The sequence below is a fragment of the Manis javanica genome, chromosome 6 (assembly GCF_040802235.1).
Source record: "Manis javanica isolate MJ-LG chromosome 6, MJ_LKY, whole genome shotgun sequence".
Taxonomy (NCBI): Eukaryota; Metazoa; Chordata; class Mammalia; order Pholidota; family Manidae; genus Manis; species Manis javanica.
The window spans coordinates 29,761,907-29,774,321 of NC_133161.1; the positions used below are offsets into that span (position 1 = coordinate 29,761,907).

General features: G+C 39.1%; 1 long non-coding RNA gene across 1 annotated transcript in view; it reads right to left on the reverse strand.

Moving 5' to 3' along the window:
• LOC140850072 (uncharacterized) overlaps positions 1-12,415 on the reverse strand; it is an 824,946-nt gene that overhangs the window by 218,898 nt on the left and 593,633 nt on the right. The window lies entirely within an intron of this gene.

Genomic DNA, 12,415 nt, shown 5'->3' on the forward strand with positions numbered 1-12,415 from the left:
GTCCACATTATTTAGACACACAAGAACCACAGCAATCCAGCCACAACCCATCAATCTTGATTCTCCATTAGTCTCTCAGTTGTGCCCGTGTCCCAGCCACACGTAATGTATCTGCTTTCCAAGTGCCTATTGTATTAAAAATGATTATTAAGGGTCTCATTATTTTAAAAGAAGGTGTATCTCAAATATTTTCTACATGCTATTTCCTCTGCATAGAATGCCCTTCCCTGCCAGTTACTGAAAAGTCTCCCACTCACTCCCACAGACCAAGTGGTTAGTCCGCCGGCTGTAAAGTCCCCCACAGCTCCCTGCACTGGCTCTCCATCCTACTTCCCTGCCTATTTGTATTGTGATTTCTTATTTACATGTCTCTCTTCATGTGAGGAGGGTAAGACTCTCCAGCTGCTAGGGGTAACCTCTGTTAGTTTTGTAGTTGGCCTTGTACTGAGAAAAAATGAATTATTATTATTTGTTGGGAGTCAAGGTCCCAGAAGAAAGTGAAATTATTCATGAGGTCCATCATTTGAAGAATGTGCATGTGTGAAGACCACACGTGGAATCTAAACTAAGAAGAGAACCTGTACATGAAGTGGGTAATGAGGCTCTCAACATCTTTGATAATGACTTTAGAGAATGAAGATGTCTAGCAGATGGCTTCTGCTGAGGAACTGGAGAAATGGCAACAGCCAACAAGGAGCCTGGGCAGGAACTTGGGGAGGTAAAGCACCAAAGAATTAAAAGGGCATAAAACCCCCTGGAAACAGATCAACACCAACACATGCATAGCTGTGTTGACAAACTCTGAGGACATGCTAAGTTATGGGAAATCAGTGATGTATTTTGTAAGCTGGAATAAGTATCTGCTTTTATCCAAAATGTTTACTTTCTAATAGTTCTTTAATGTATTTAGGGAGAATTTGAAAATTCCAGATTTTCTCAGCTAAACTAATAGGAACAAAAGGAGGAAGTTTTTTGTTCATACTTGAACCAGAACCTACAATCACCCAAAGGTGAGATGAAATTTAAGGAGACAGAACTGGGCTCATACTGATCAGTAACTTTTCCTACCCTTATATTCTATTTCAAATCATGGAGTATTTGAATTTTATTTTTCTTAGACATTTGATAATCTACTCTCTCTCTCTCTAGCTTAATGGAAGTTCCCCAGAAGGCTGTATTACATCTGTTGTGGCTTAGTTATTATATTTTTCTGGCCCATTCTACATAGGTTCTTAATAAAAAAAATATATTAAAATATAAATAAATGCATCAATGATTTAATATTTTGAACCTGTACATCTGATATAATCTTCCATAGACACAAAATTCAAAAAGCCTACTGATGTAAGTAGGACTATACAAATCTATGTTAGGATAATAGTAATACAAATAGCTATTTTTTTTAAGTTTCTTGTTTAATTTTGTTTTTCCTAGATGTTAGGTGAGTCATATTTCCTTTGAACTACTACCAGAGAAATTTCTTTTAAAAGCAAATTTTTCATCTTTGCTTTATTGTACATTTAGAAACCAAGATGTTAACATTTTTGTAGGAGGAATTAAAATGCCCTAAAGGAAACAGTTATAATGATATCTATTTGACTGTTTACAAACCACTATATTATTTCAGATGTGGTTAGTTGAGATTCACAAGGGCCATTTTAGCTGCCAAGGTCCCACTTTAGCAACAGAGGTTGAAGTCAAAGATTTCATATATGCTTCACTTAGGGAATCTTGTGTTATTAAAAATAATAAATATTAATGGCAGTTCATAGTAAAAACTGATCTGCTGTTTACTCCTCTTCCTACATGACTCCAGGAGTTGATGTTTGTTTTATAATCTCAAAAGAATTATATTAATTGCCTCTGTACTTCCCATGAAATTTCCAGGTTTAGATTCTTATAAATGGTTAAAGTTATAATGTCAAACTAATGAATTCTGGCTCCAGTTCTATTTTAAAAAATACAGTTCTTGAATTTAAAAGACAATGATATATCAGGCTGCTCATCTGACCTGACAGACTGAGTTTGGTTGAATTCGTATGTGTCACTGCTGATTTGATTCTACCACAATACATGTCCCCAAATGCCAGCTTAGTTACTGAGCTGGGAAGGGGTCCATCTGAGAAGAGAATTCCAAGGCATCACTGGAGAAGTATTTGTCTCTCCTTAATGGTGTTTTTATATTTTTATGATTATATTTTTCTTATTTTTCTTGCTATTGGTAATTTGAAATGTTTACAAAATTTTAGATGATGTACCTTGAGATGCCATTTTCCAGCACTTGTCATATTGCTATTGTATTTTGCTCTTAGTGGATATCAGTTTCTTGGTGGTAACAGCTAAAGTCTATTATTCGATTTACTCTCCTTGTACAGTTTATTCTATTTCCTTGCAGAGGGGTCTAAGTGGAACAACTGTGCCCAGTCTTATTCCAGAATTGAATAGTAGTTGAAACTCTATCTCTATGTACCTCTTTAAGGGGGAGAGGGATATTTAAATTTGTAACTGATTACTTACTTCAGGTTCAATTGAGTCCACTTACTGGAGAAAGAGACAAAATAGATTTACGTGACCAACTTTTTTGCTGCTTCATTCAAGTGTACAAGATGCTTAACAATATCAACATTATCAGAGGGATACACAATTTTGCTCTTAAATTTCAGTGTTTTTGTTCTTGAAGTGACCAGGTTATCGGTTGCACATTTCACACTCTGACTCATTTTTGCATAGTTTCGGTAACCAGAAAAGTATTTTCAAAATGCTGCAGTCAGGCTGCTGGCCTATGCCAACTTAATCTAATTGCTTGGCCAGGGTCCCTTGACTTTGCTCCATTGGTCTTTCTTTCATGCAGAAGGTAAAGTTTCATTGTTTTTCAATAAGGGGTGACAAAAGGCGCTGACGATTCTTGTGAAAATTTGGAGATGATTTGCTGAGTTCAGTAAAAGTCATTGTTCAAGGCAACATCAACTTGATTTAAGTTCTTGATTTTCCAGAGCAGATTGCTGAAAAGTATTAGTTTACTGATTTTATGCATGACCTTCAAAGAGTTACTGGTAATTGTTTCATTCCATTTCTTTATTTCAGGTTGTCTAAATCTTCCAATACATACTTATTTATTGGCTTCCTCCCCATCTGACTTTTATAGTCATTTTTCTTGTTAACCTTAGGAGAATTAATGAATCTATTTTTTTTTTTTTAAATTGATATTGGCATTAGGGAGCCAAGATGGCGGAGTGAGTAGAGCAGTGGAAATCTCCTCCCAAAAACACATAGAGCTATGAAAATATAACAAAGAAAAATCTTCCTAAAATAGAGACCACAGGACACAGGACAACATCCAGACCACATCCACACCTGCAAGAACCCAGCGCCTTGTGAATGGGGTAAGATACAAGCCCTGGTCCGGCGGGACCTGAGCGCCCCTCCCCCTGGCTCCCGGAGGGTGGAAAGAAACCGGAGTGGTTTTTTTTTTTTTTTTTTTGGCGAGTGCTTTTTGGAAGCCTTAAAGGGACAGGGACCCTGGTGCTAGGGAGGCAGAGCAGCAGGACCAGTGAGCGGGTGCCTGGGACCGGCACCTGAGGACAAAGAATATCCCGCATTTTTCCCTGTGGGACCAGTGGGAGGGTGCCTGAGACCGGCACCTGAGGACGGAGGAAATCGTGTGTTTTTCCCCTGTTTTTTCCTCTTTTTGGCGAGTGCTTTTTGGAAGCCTTAAAGGGACAGGGACCCCGGTGCTAGGGAGGCAGGGCAGCGGGACTGGTGAGCGGGTGCCTGGGACCGGCGCCTGAGGACAAAGAATATTGCGCGTTTTTCCAACTGGGACCAGTGGGCGGGTGCTTTTTGGAAGCCTTGAAGGGACAGGGACCCCGGTGCTAAGGAGGCAGGGCAGCAGGACCAGTGAGCGGGTGCCTGGGACTGGCACCTGAGGACAAAAAAAAAATCGTGTGTTTTTTCCTTTTTTTCTTTTCTGTTCCCTCTCTCATTGCTGCTGTTGTTGTTTTGGTTTGGAGAGTGCTTTTTGGAAGTCTTAAAGGGGCAGGACAGGTCACATAGACCAGAGGCAGGGAATCTGGGGATCTCTGGGCACTCTAATCCCCAGGGCAGCAGGGAGCACAGAGGCCCGTTACGGAGATAAATAGCCTTCCGGGCGCTCCCCCTCCAACGGGGCTCCACCATTTTGGAGCAGCAGCCCCAGCTAGGCCATGCCCACAGCAACAGCGGAGAAAAACCCCATAGCAACCGGGCAGGAAGCAGAAGCCCTGTCTGCACACAGCTGCCCAGCACAAGCCACTAGAGGTCGCTCTTCTCCCAGGAGAGGAAGGCCACAAACCAACAGGAAGGAAAGCTCTTCCAGCTGTCACTCATACCAGCTCTGCAAACTAAATCTATCACCATGAAAAGGCAAAACTACAGGCAGACAAAGATCACAGAGACAACACCTGAGAAGGAGACAGACCTAACCAGTCCTCCTGAAAAAGAATTCAAAATAAAAATCATGAACATGCTGACAGAGATGCAGAGAAAAATGCAAGAGCAATGAGATGAGATGCAGAGAAAAATGCAAGAGCAGTGGGATGAAGTTCGGAGGGAGATCACAGATGTCAGGAAGGAGATCACAGAAGTGAAACAATCCCTGGAAGGATTTATAAGCAGAATGGATAAGATGCAAGAGGCCATTGAAGGAATAGAAGCCAGAGAACAGGAACGTATAGAAGCTGACATAGAGAGAGATAAAAGGATCTCCAGGAATGAAACAACACTAAGAGAACTATGTGACCAAGCCAAAAGGAATAATATTCATATTATAGGGATACCAGAAGAAGAAGAAAGAGGAAAAGGGATAGAAAGTCTCTTTGAAGGAATAATTGCTGAAAACTTCCCCAAACTGGGGGAGGAAATAATCGAACAGACCATGGAATTACACAGAACCCCCAACAGAAAGGATCCAAGGAGGACAACACCAAGACACATAGTAATTAAAATGGCAAGGATCAAGGACAAGGAAAGAGTTTTAAAGGCAGCTAGAGAGAAAAAGGTCACCTATAAAGGAAAACCCATCAGGCTAACATCAGACTTCTCAACAGAAACCCTACAGGCAAGAAGAGAATGGCATGATATACTTAATGCAATGAAACAGAAGGGCCTTGAACCAAGGATACTGTATCCAGCACGACTATCATTTAAATATGATGGAGGGATTAAACAATTCCCAGACAAGCAAAAGCTGAGGGAATTTGCTTCCCACAAACCACCTCTACAGGGCATCCTACAGGGACTGCTCTAGATGGGAGCACCCCTAAAAAGAGCACAGAACAAAACACACAACATATGAAGAATGGAGGAGGAGGAATAAGAAGGGAGAGAAGAAAAGAATCTCCAGACAGTATATATAACAGCTCAATAAGCGAGCTAAGTTAGGCAGTAAGATACTAAAGAAGCTAACCTTGAACCTTTGGTAACCACGAATCTAAAGCCTGCAATGGCAATAAGTACATATCTCTCAATAGTCACCCTAAATGTAAATGGACTGAATGCACCAATCAAAAGACACAGAGTAATAGAATGGATAAAAAAGCAAGACCCATCTATATGATGCTTACAAGAAACTCACCTTAAACCCAAAGATAAGCATAGACTAAAAGTCAAGGGATGGAAAAACATATTTCAGGCAAACAACAGTGAGAAGAAAGCAGGGGTTGCCGTACTAATATCAGACAAAACAGACCTCAAAACAAAGAAAGTAACAAGAGATAAAGAAGGATACTACATAATGATAAAGGGCTCAGTCCAACAAGAGGATATTACCATTCTAAATATATATGCACCCAACACAGGAGCACCAGCATATGTGAAGCAAATACTAACAGAACTAAAGAGGGAAATAGATGGCAATGCATTCATTTTAGGAGACTTCAACACACCACTCACCCCGAAGGATAGATCCACCGGGCAGAAAATAAGTAAGGACACACAGGCACTGAACAACACACTAGAACAGATGGACCTAATAGACATCTATAGAACTCTACATCCAAAAGCAACAGGATATACATTCTTCTCAAGTGCACATGGAACATTCTCCCGAATAGACCACATACTAGCTCACAAAAAGAGCCTCAGTAAACTCCAAAACTGAAATTCTACCAACCAATTTTTCAGACCACAAAGGTATAAAAGTAGAAATAAATTCTACAAAGAAAACAAAAAGGCTCACAAACACATGGAGGCTTAACAACATGCTACTAAATAATCAATGGATCAAGGAACAAATCAAAATAGAGATCAAGGAATATATAGAAACAAATGAAAACAACAACACTAAGACCCAACTTCTGTGGGACGCAGCGAAAGCAGTCTTAAGAGGAAAGTATATAGCAATCCAGGTACACTTGAAGAAGGAAGAACAATCCCAAATGAATAGTCTAATATCACAATTATCAAAACTGGAAAAAGAAGAACAAATGAGGCCTAAAGTTAGCAGAAGGAGGGACATAATAAAGATCAGAGAAGAAATAAACAAAACTGAGAAGAATAAAACAACAGCAAAAATCAACGAAACCAAGAGTTGGTTCTTTGAGAAAATAAACAACATAGATAAGCCTCTAGCCCAACTTATTAAGAGAAAAAGAGAATTAACAAAAATCAACAGAACCAGAAATGAGAATGGAAAAATCACGACAGACTCCACAGAAATACAAAGAATCATTAAAGTCTACTATGAAAACCTATATGCCAACAAGCTGGAAAACCTAGAAGAAATGGACAACTTCCTAGAAAAATACAAACTCCCAAGACTGACCAAGGAAGAAACACAAAAGTTAAACAAACCAATTACGAGCAAAGAAATTGAAACGGTAATCAAAAAACTACCCAAGAACAAAACCCCGGGGCCGGACGGATTTATCTCGGAATTTTATCAGACACACAAAGAAGACATAATACCCATTCTCCTTAAAGTGTTCCACAAAATAGATGAAGAGGGAATACTCCCAAACTCATTCTATGAAGCCAACATCACCCTAACACCAAAACCAGGCAAAGACCCCACCAAAAAAGAAAATTACAGACCAATATCCCTGATGAATATAGATGCAATAATACTCAATAAAATATTAGCAAACAGAATTCAACAGTATATCAAAAGGATCATACACCATGACCAAGTGGGGTTCATCCCAGGGATGCAAGGATGTTACAACATTCGAAAATCCATCAACATCATCCACCACATGAACAAAAAGAAAGACAAAAACCACATGATCATCTCCATAGATGCTGAAAAAGCATTTGACAAAGTTCAACATCCATTCATGATAAAAACTCTCAGCAAAATGGGAATAGAGGGCAAGTACCTCAACATAACAAAGGCCATATATGATAAACCCACAGCCAGCATTATATTGAACAGCGAGAAGCTGAAAGCATTTCCTCTGAGATTGGGAACCAGACAGGGATGCCCACTCTCTCCACTGTTATTTAACATAGTACTGGAGGTCCTTGCCACGGCAATCAGACAAAACAAAGAAATACAAGGAATCCAGATTGGTAAAGAAGAAGTTAAACTGTCACTATTTGCAGATGATATGATACTGTACATAAAAAACCCTAAAGACTCCACTCCAAAACTACTAGAACTGATATCGGAATACAGCAAAGTTGCAGGATACAAAACTAACACATAGAAATCTGTAGCTTTCCTATACACTAACAATGAATCAATAGAAAGAGAAATCAGGAAAGCAGTTCCATTCACCATTGCATCAAAAAGAATAAAATACCTAGGAATAAACCTAACCAAGGAAGTGAAAGACTTATACTCTGAAAACTACAAGTCACTCTTAAGAGAAATTAAAGGGGACACTAATAAATGGAAACTCATCCCATGCTCATGGCTAGGAAGAATTAATATCGTCAAAATGGCCATCCTGCCCAAAGCAATATACAGATTTGATGCAATCCCTGTCAAATTACCAGCAACATTCTTCAATGAATTGGAACAAATGATTCAAAAATTCATATGGAAACACCAAAGACCCCGAATAGCCAAAGCAATCCTGAAAAAGAAGAATAAAGTAGGGGGGATCTCACTCCCCAACTTCAAGCTCTACTACAAAGCCATAGTAATCAAGACAATTTGGTACTGGCACAAGAACAGAGCCACAGACCAGTGGAACAGATTAGAGACTCCAGACATTAACCCAAACATATATGGTCAATTAATATTTGATAAAGGAGCCATGGACATACAATGGCAAAATGACAGTCTCTTCAACAGATGGTGCTGGCAAAACTGGACAGCTATATGTAGGAGAATGAAACTGGACCATTGTCTAACCCCATATACAAAGGTAAACTCAAAATGGATCAAAGACCTGAATGTAAGTCATGAAACCATTAAACTCCTGGAAAAAAACATAGGCAAAAACCTCTCAGACATAAACATGAGTGACCTCTTCTTGAACATATCTCCCCGGGCAAGGAAAACAACAGCAAAAATGAGCAAGTGGGACTACATTAAGCTGAAAAGCTTCTGTACAGTGAAAGACACCATCAATAGAACAAAAAGGAACCCTACAGTATGGGAGAATATATTTGAAAATGACAGATCCGATAAAGGCTTGACGTCCAGAATATATAAAGAGCTCACACGCCTCAACAAACAAAAAACAAATAACCCAATTAAAAAATGGGCAGAGGAACTGAACAGACAGTTCTCTAAAAAAGAAATACAGATGGCCAACAGACACATGAAAAGATGCTCCACATCGCTAATTATCAGAGAAATGCAAATTAAAACTACAATGAGGTATCACCTCACACCAGTAAGGATAGCTGCCATCCAAAAGACAAACAACAACAAATGTTGGCGAGGCTGTGGTGAAAGGGGAACCCTCCTACACTGCTGGTGGAAATGTAAATTAGTTCAACCATTGTGGAAAGCAGTATGGAGGTTCATCAAAATGCTCAAAACAGACCTACCATTTGACCCAGGAATTCCACTCCTAGGAATTTACCCTATGAACGCAGCAATCAAGTTTGAGAAAGACAGATGCACCCCTATGTTTATCGCAGCACTATTTACAATAGCCAAGAATTGGAAGCAACCTAAATGTCCATCGGTAGATGAATGGATAAAGAAGAAGTGGTACATATACACAATGGAATACTACTCAGCCATAAGAAGTGGAAAAATCCAACCATTTGCAGCAACATGGATGGAGCTGGAGAGTATTATGCTCAGTGAAATAAGCCAAGCGGAGAAAGAGAAATACCAAGTGATTTCACTCATCTGATGAGTATAGGAACAAAGGAAAAACTGAAGGAACAAAACAGCAGCGGAATTACAGAACCCAAAAATGGACTAACAGGTACCAAAGGGAAAGGGACTGGGGAGGATGGGTGGGTAGGGAGGGATAAGGGGGTGGGGAGAGGAAGGGGGGTATTAAGATTAGCATGCATGGGGGGAGGGAGAAAGGGGAGGGTGGGCTGCACAACACAGAGAGGAGAAGTAGTGACTCTACAAGATTTTGCTAAGCTGATGGACAGTAACTGTAATGTGGTTGTTAGGGGAGACCTGATATAGGGGAGAGCATAGTAAACATAGTATTCTTTATGTAAGTGTAGATTAAAAATTAAAAAAAAAAAGAAAGAAAGAAAGAAAGAAAAGGGGGATTACTCCTTGATAGGATAAAATTATTGGTAAATCAAAGATCAAAGCATGCTTTAAATATCCTTAATGTTGATCACTTAAAGGGTGTCAGATGATTAGCTATGGAGGTACTCTTTTATGATAATATTCCTTTCTCTTAATAAAAAATAAAAAATAAAAAGCAGTTACTGTGTGCTGACCTCCAATGAGTTCTGCACAGTGGTATAGAGGGCATGTCAAAGTGTGGGCAAAGGGTCTGTTTGTTTCTATGCAGAAGATCAAGGCCTAGCTTGGCTACCCAGAAAATGAACTAAGATACGATATGAGGAGGAGCTTCCGGCATCAGCACTCTCTGGAGGACTTGTGCTGGGGGATGATCATCAAAAAGCCTCCACAGGGATCCGGACGATGCTGCGGTTGTGGCTGCATCCAGCCCACCGTCTCCTGGACTTGCCATAGGAATGAGGAGGGAGATGTCTAGGCTGGCATGTGCATACAGTGAGACAACAAATTTGAGTGGATCTATACTGTTGGAACTCAACCAGGAGTTGGGAGGGGTGCAAGGTGTAGCACTCCAAAATCTTATGACTATAGACTATCTACGGTTAAAAGAACATATGGGATGTGAACAGATCCCAAAAATGGGCTGCTTTAATTTGTCTGATTTCTCTCAGACTGTTCAAGTACAGTTGGACAATATCCATCATATCATAGACAAATTTTCACAAATGCCTAGGGTGCCTAAATGGTTTTCTTGGCTTCACTGGAGATGGATCGTAATTATAGATTTGCTTTGTTTATGTCACTGTATTCCTATTATGTTAATATGTGTGTGCAAATTACTTAGTAGTTTAAAACCTATACATACTTAAGGTACTCTACAAGAAGATATGTCAAAGAAATAATCAATCCTCCCATGTTTTCTTCCATATGCTACCTCTATAGCTTTTCTTCTTTCTTCCTAATTACAACCCTTAAATAGAATTCGTGCCTCATATCGAATTTACCGAGTATCATAATTCCTCCAGGTGGTAAAGATACCTCGAGACAAGTGCTGGGCATAGAAGCCACAGGGCATAAATCTGCAAAGAAGTAAAAAGCTAACCTTTTCAAACAATATGGCTTCTCTCTCACTTACCAACTTTACATTTCCCTGTATGGCCCCGGAAGATGACTGGTTAGCCAGAGACGGGTAAGATTCCTCAAGGGAGGAACAACCTAAGACAGGCACAGTCGCAGGGGGGCCATCAGGTGAGAATTTGGGGATCAACAGAGGTGAGGCTCAGAACCTCACTCCCCCCTGCTTTGAGAGAAATCTTCTGCATCCGTGGATGTTTTGCTGCCCTTGTCTAGCCCGGATTAATACTTAGTCTATAGGCACACACCTGATCATCTGATCATCTACATTTGCCCTCTTACAGCACTAAACTATGTTTTCTAGCTTTATCTTGCATCTACCTACCACTTCAGCATTTTATTAAAAATAAAAATAATAATAATAATAAAGGGAGAAATGTGGGATCAACATATAAATCAAGTACAAAAATCAAACGAATATTCATATTTGACCTGATTGCTTATAGGTCATAATGCGTGATCAAAACCGAAAGTTTCTGTGATGAATGCCCTTGTACTGTTCACCATGTAAGAATTTATTCACTATGTAAGAATTCGTTCACCATGTAAGAACTTGTTCGTTATGCTTCAGAAGATTGGAGACTGATGAGAATTAGACTTGAGATGGATTAATGATTGTACATTGAGCATTGACTCCCCTATACTGAATTTTATTGTTGTTAACAACAATTTGATCAATAAATATGATAGATGCCCTCTCAAAAAAAAAAACTACTTAAAAAAATGATATTGGCACATAAACATTCTATTTGAATGCAGCCGACTTATCCATTCTACAATAACTGTTAGGGATTTAAAAATTAAATGCTAATATCATTCTGTGTAGTCATATTCATAGCTTACTAACTGTACAGAACATGTAAGAGAGAGAAGAAACCATAAAATCTATGTCAATACTGTCAAACTCCATCCAAAGTGGTTTTTGAATAGTAATACTATAGCAATGCTGTTTCTAGAAATGGATTAATTTTCAACAGCAGAGTGCTGTAGGAATCCTTTGGTTGTCCGATTTAGAATGCCATTCTGAGCAGTGTGGAGATTAAAGGTTGAAATAGGTTGGTTATCTGTAACATTTTACTGCAATATTACTGCTGCGGATATATAATAGATTATTAAAATATTCGTTTCCCCAGTGGAATTTTCATTCCCGGTGTTTTGATTGTGATAAGAGCCATAATCCTTTAACTGTTCCTTGGGGTATAATAAAATTCTTCCAAGTAAATGAGAGAATCAATCATAGATTTCAAATATGCTGAAAACCTTTAACCACTATCGATGGAGTTGGCAGCTGGCAATGACATTTCTTGTTTCTCCTTGTCTATTAATTTTATTTTTCACCTGTGTTTACATTAGTACATATCATTTTTGTTTCATTGTAATAGGGCCAGCTCCTCTTCTACAATAGTTTGCATTCTACCATGTGGGTACGATTAGTCTCTGAGTATTGATAGAAGAAGGGTTTTTACCAATTTATTTCTGTTAAAACAAAATAAAGCAGCTTTCTATTGCAGAAGTGATTAACAGCAAAATGAAGCTTACCAGTAGTGATTGGACTATGAGAATAAATGTGTATGCATTTGTACACACCCAAATACCCACACACAGATGAACACTTTCTTCTGATGCATT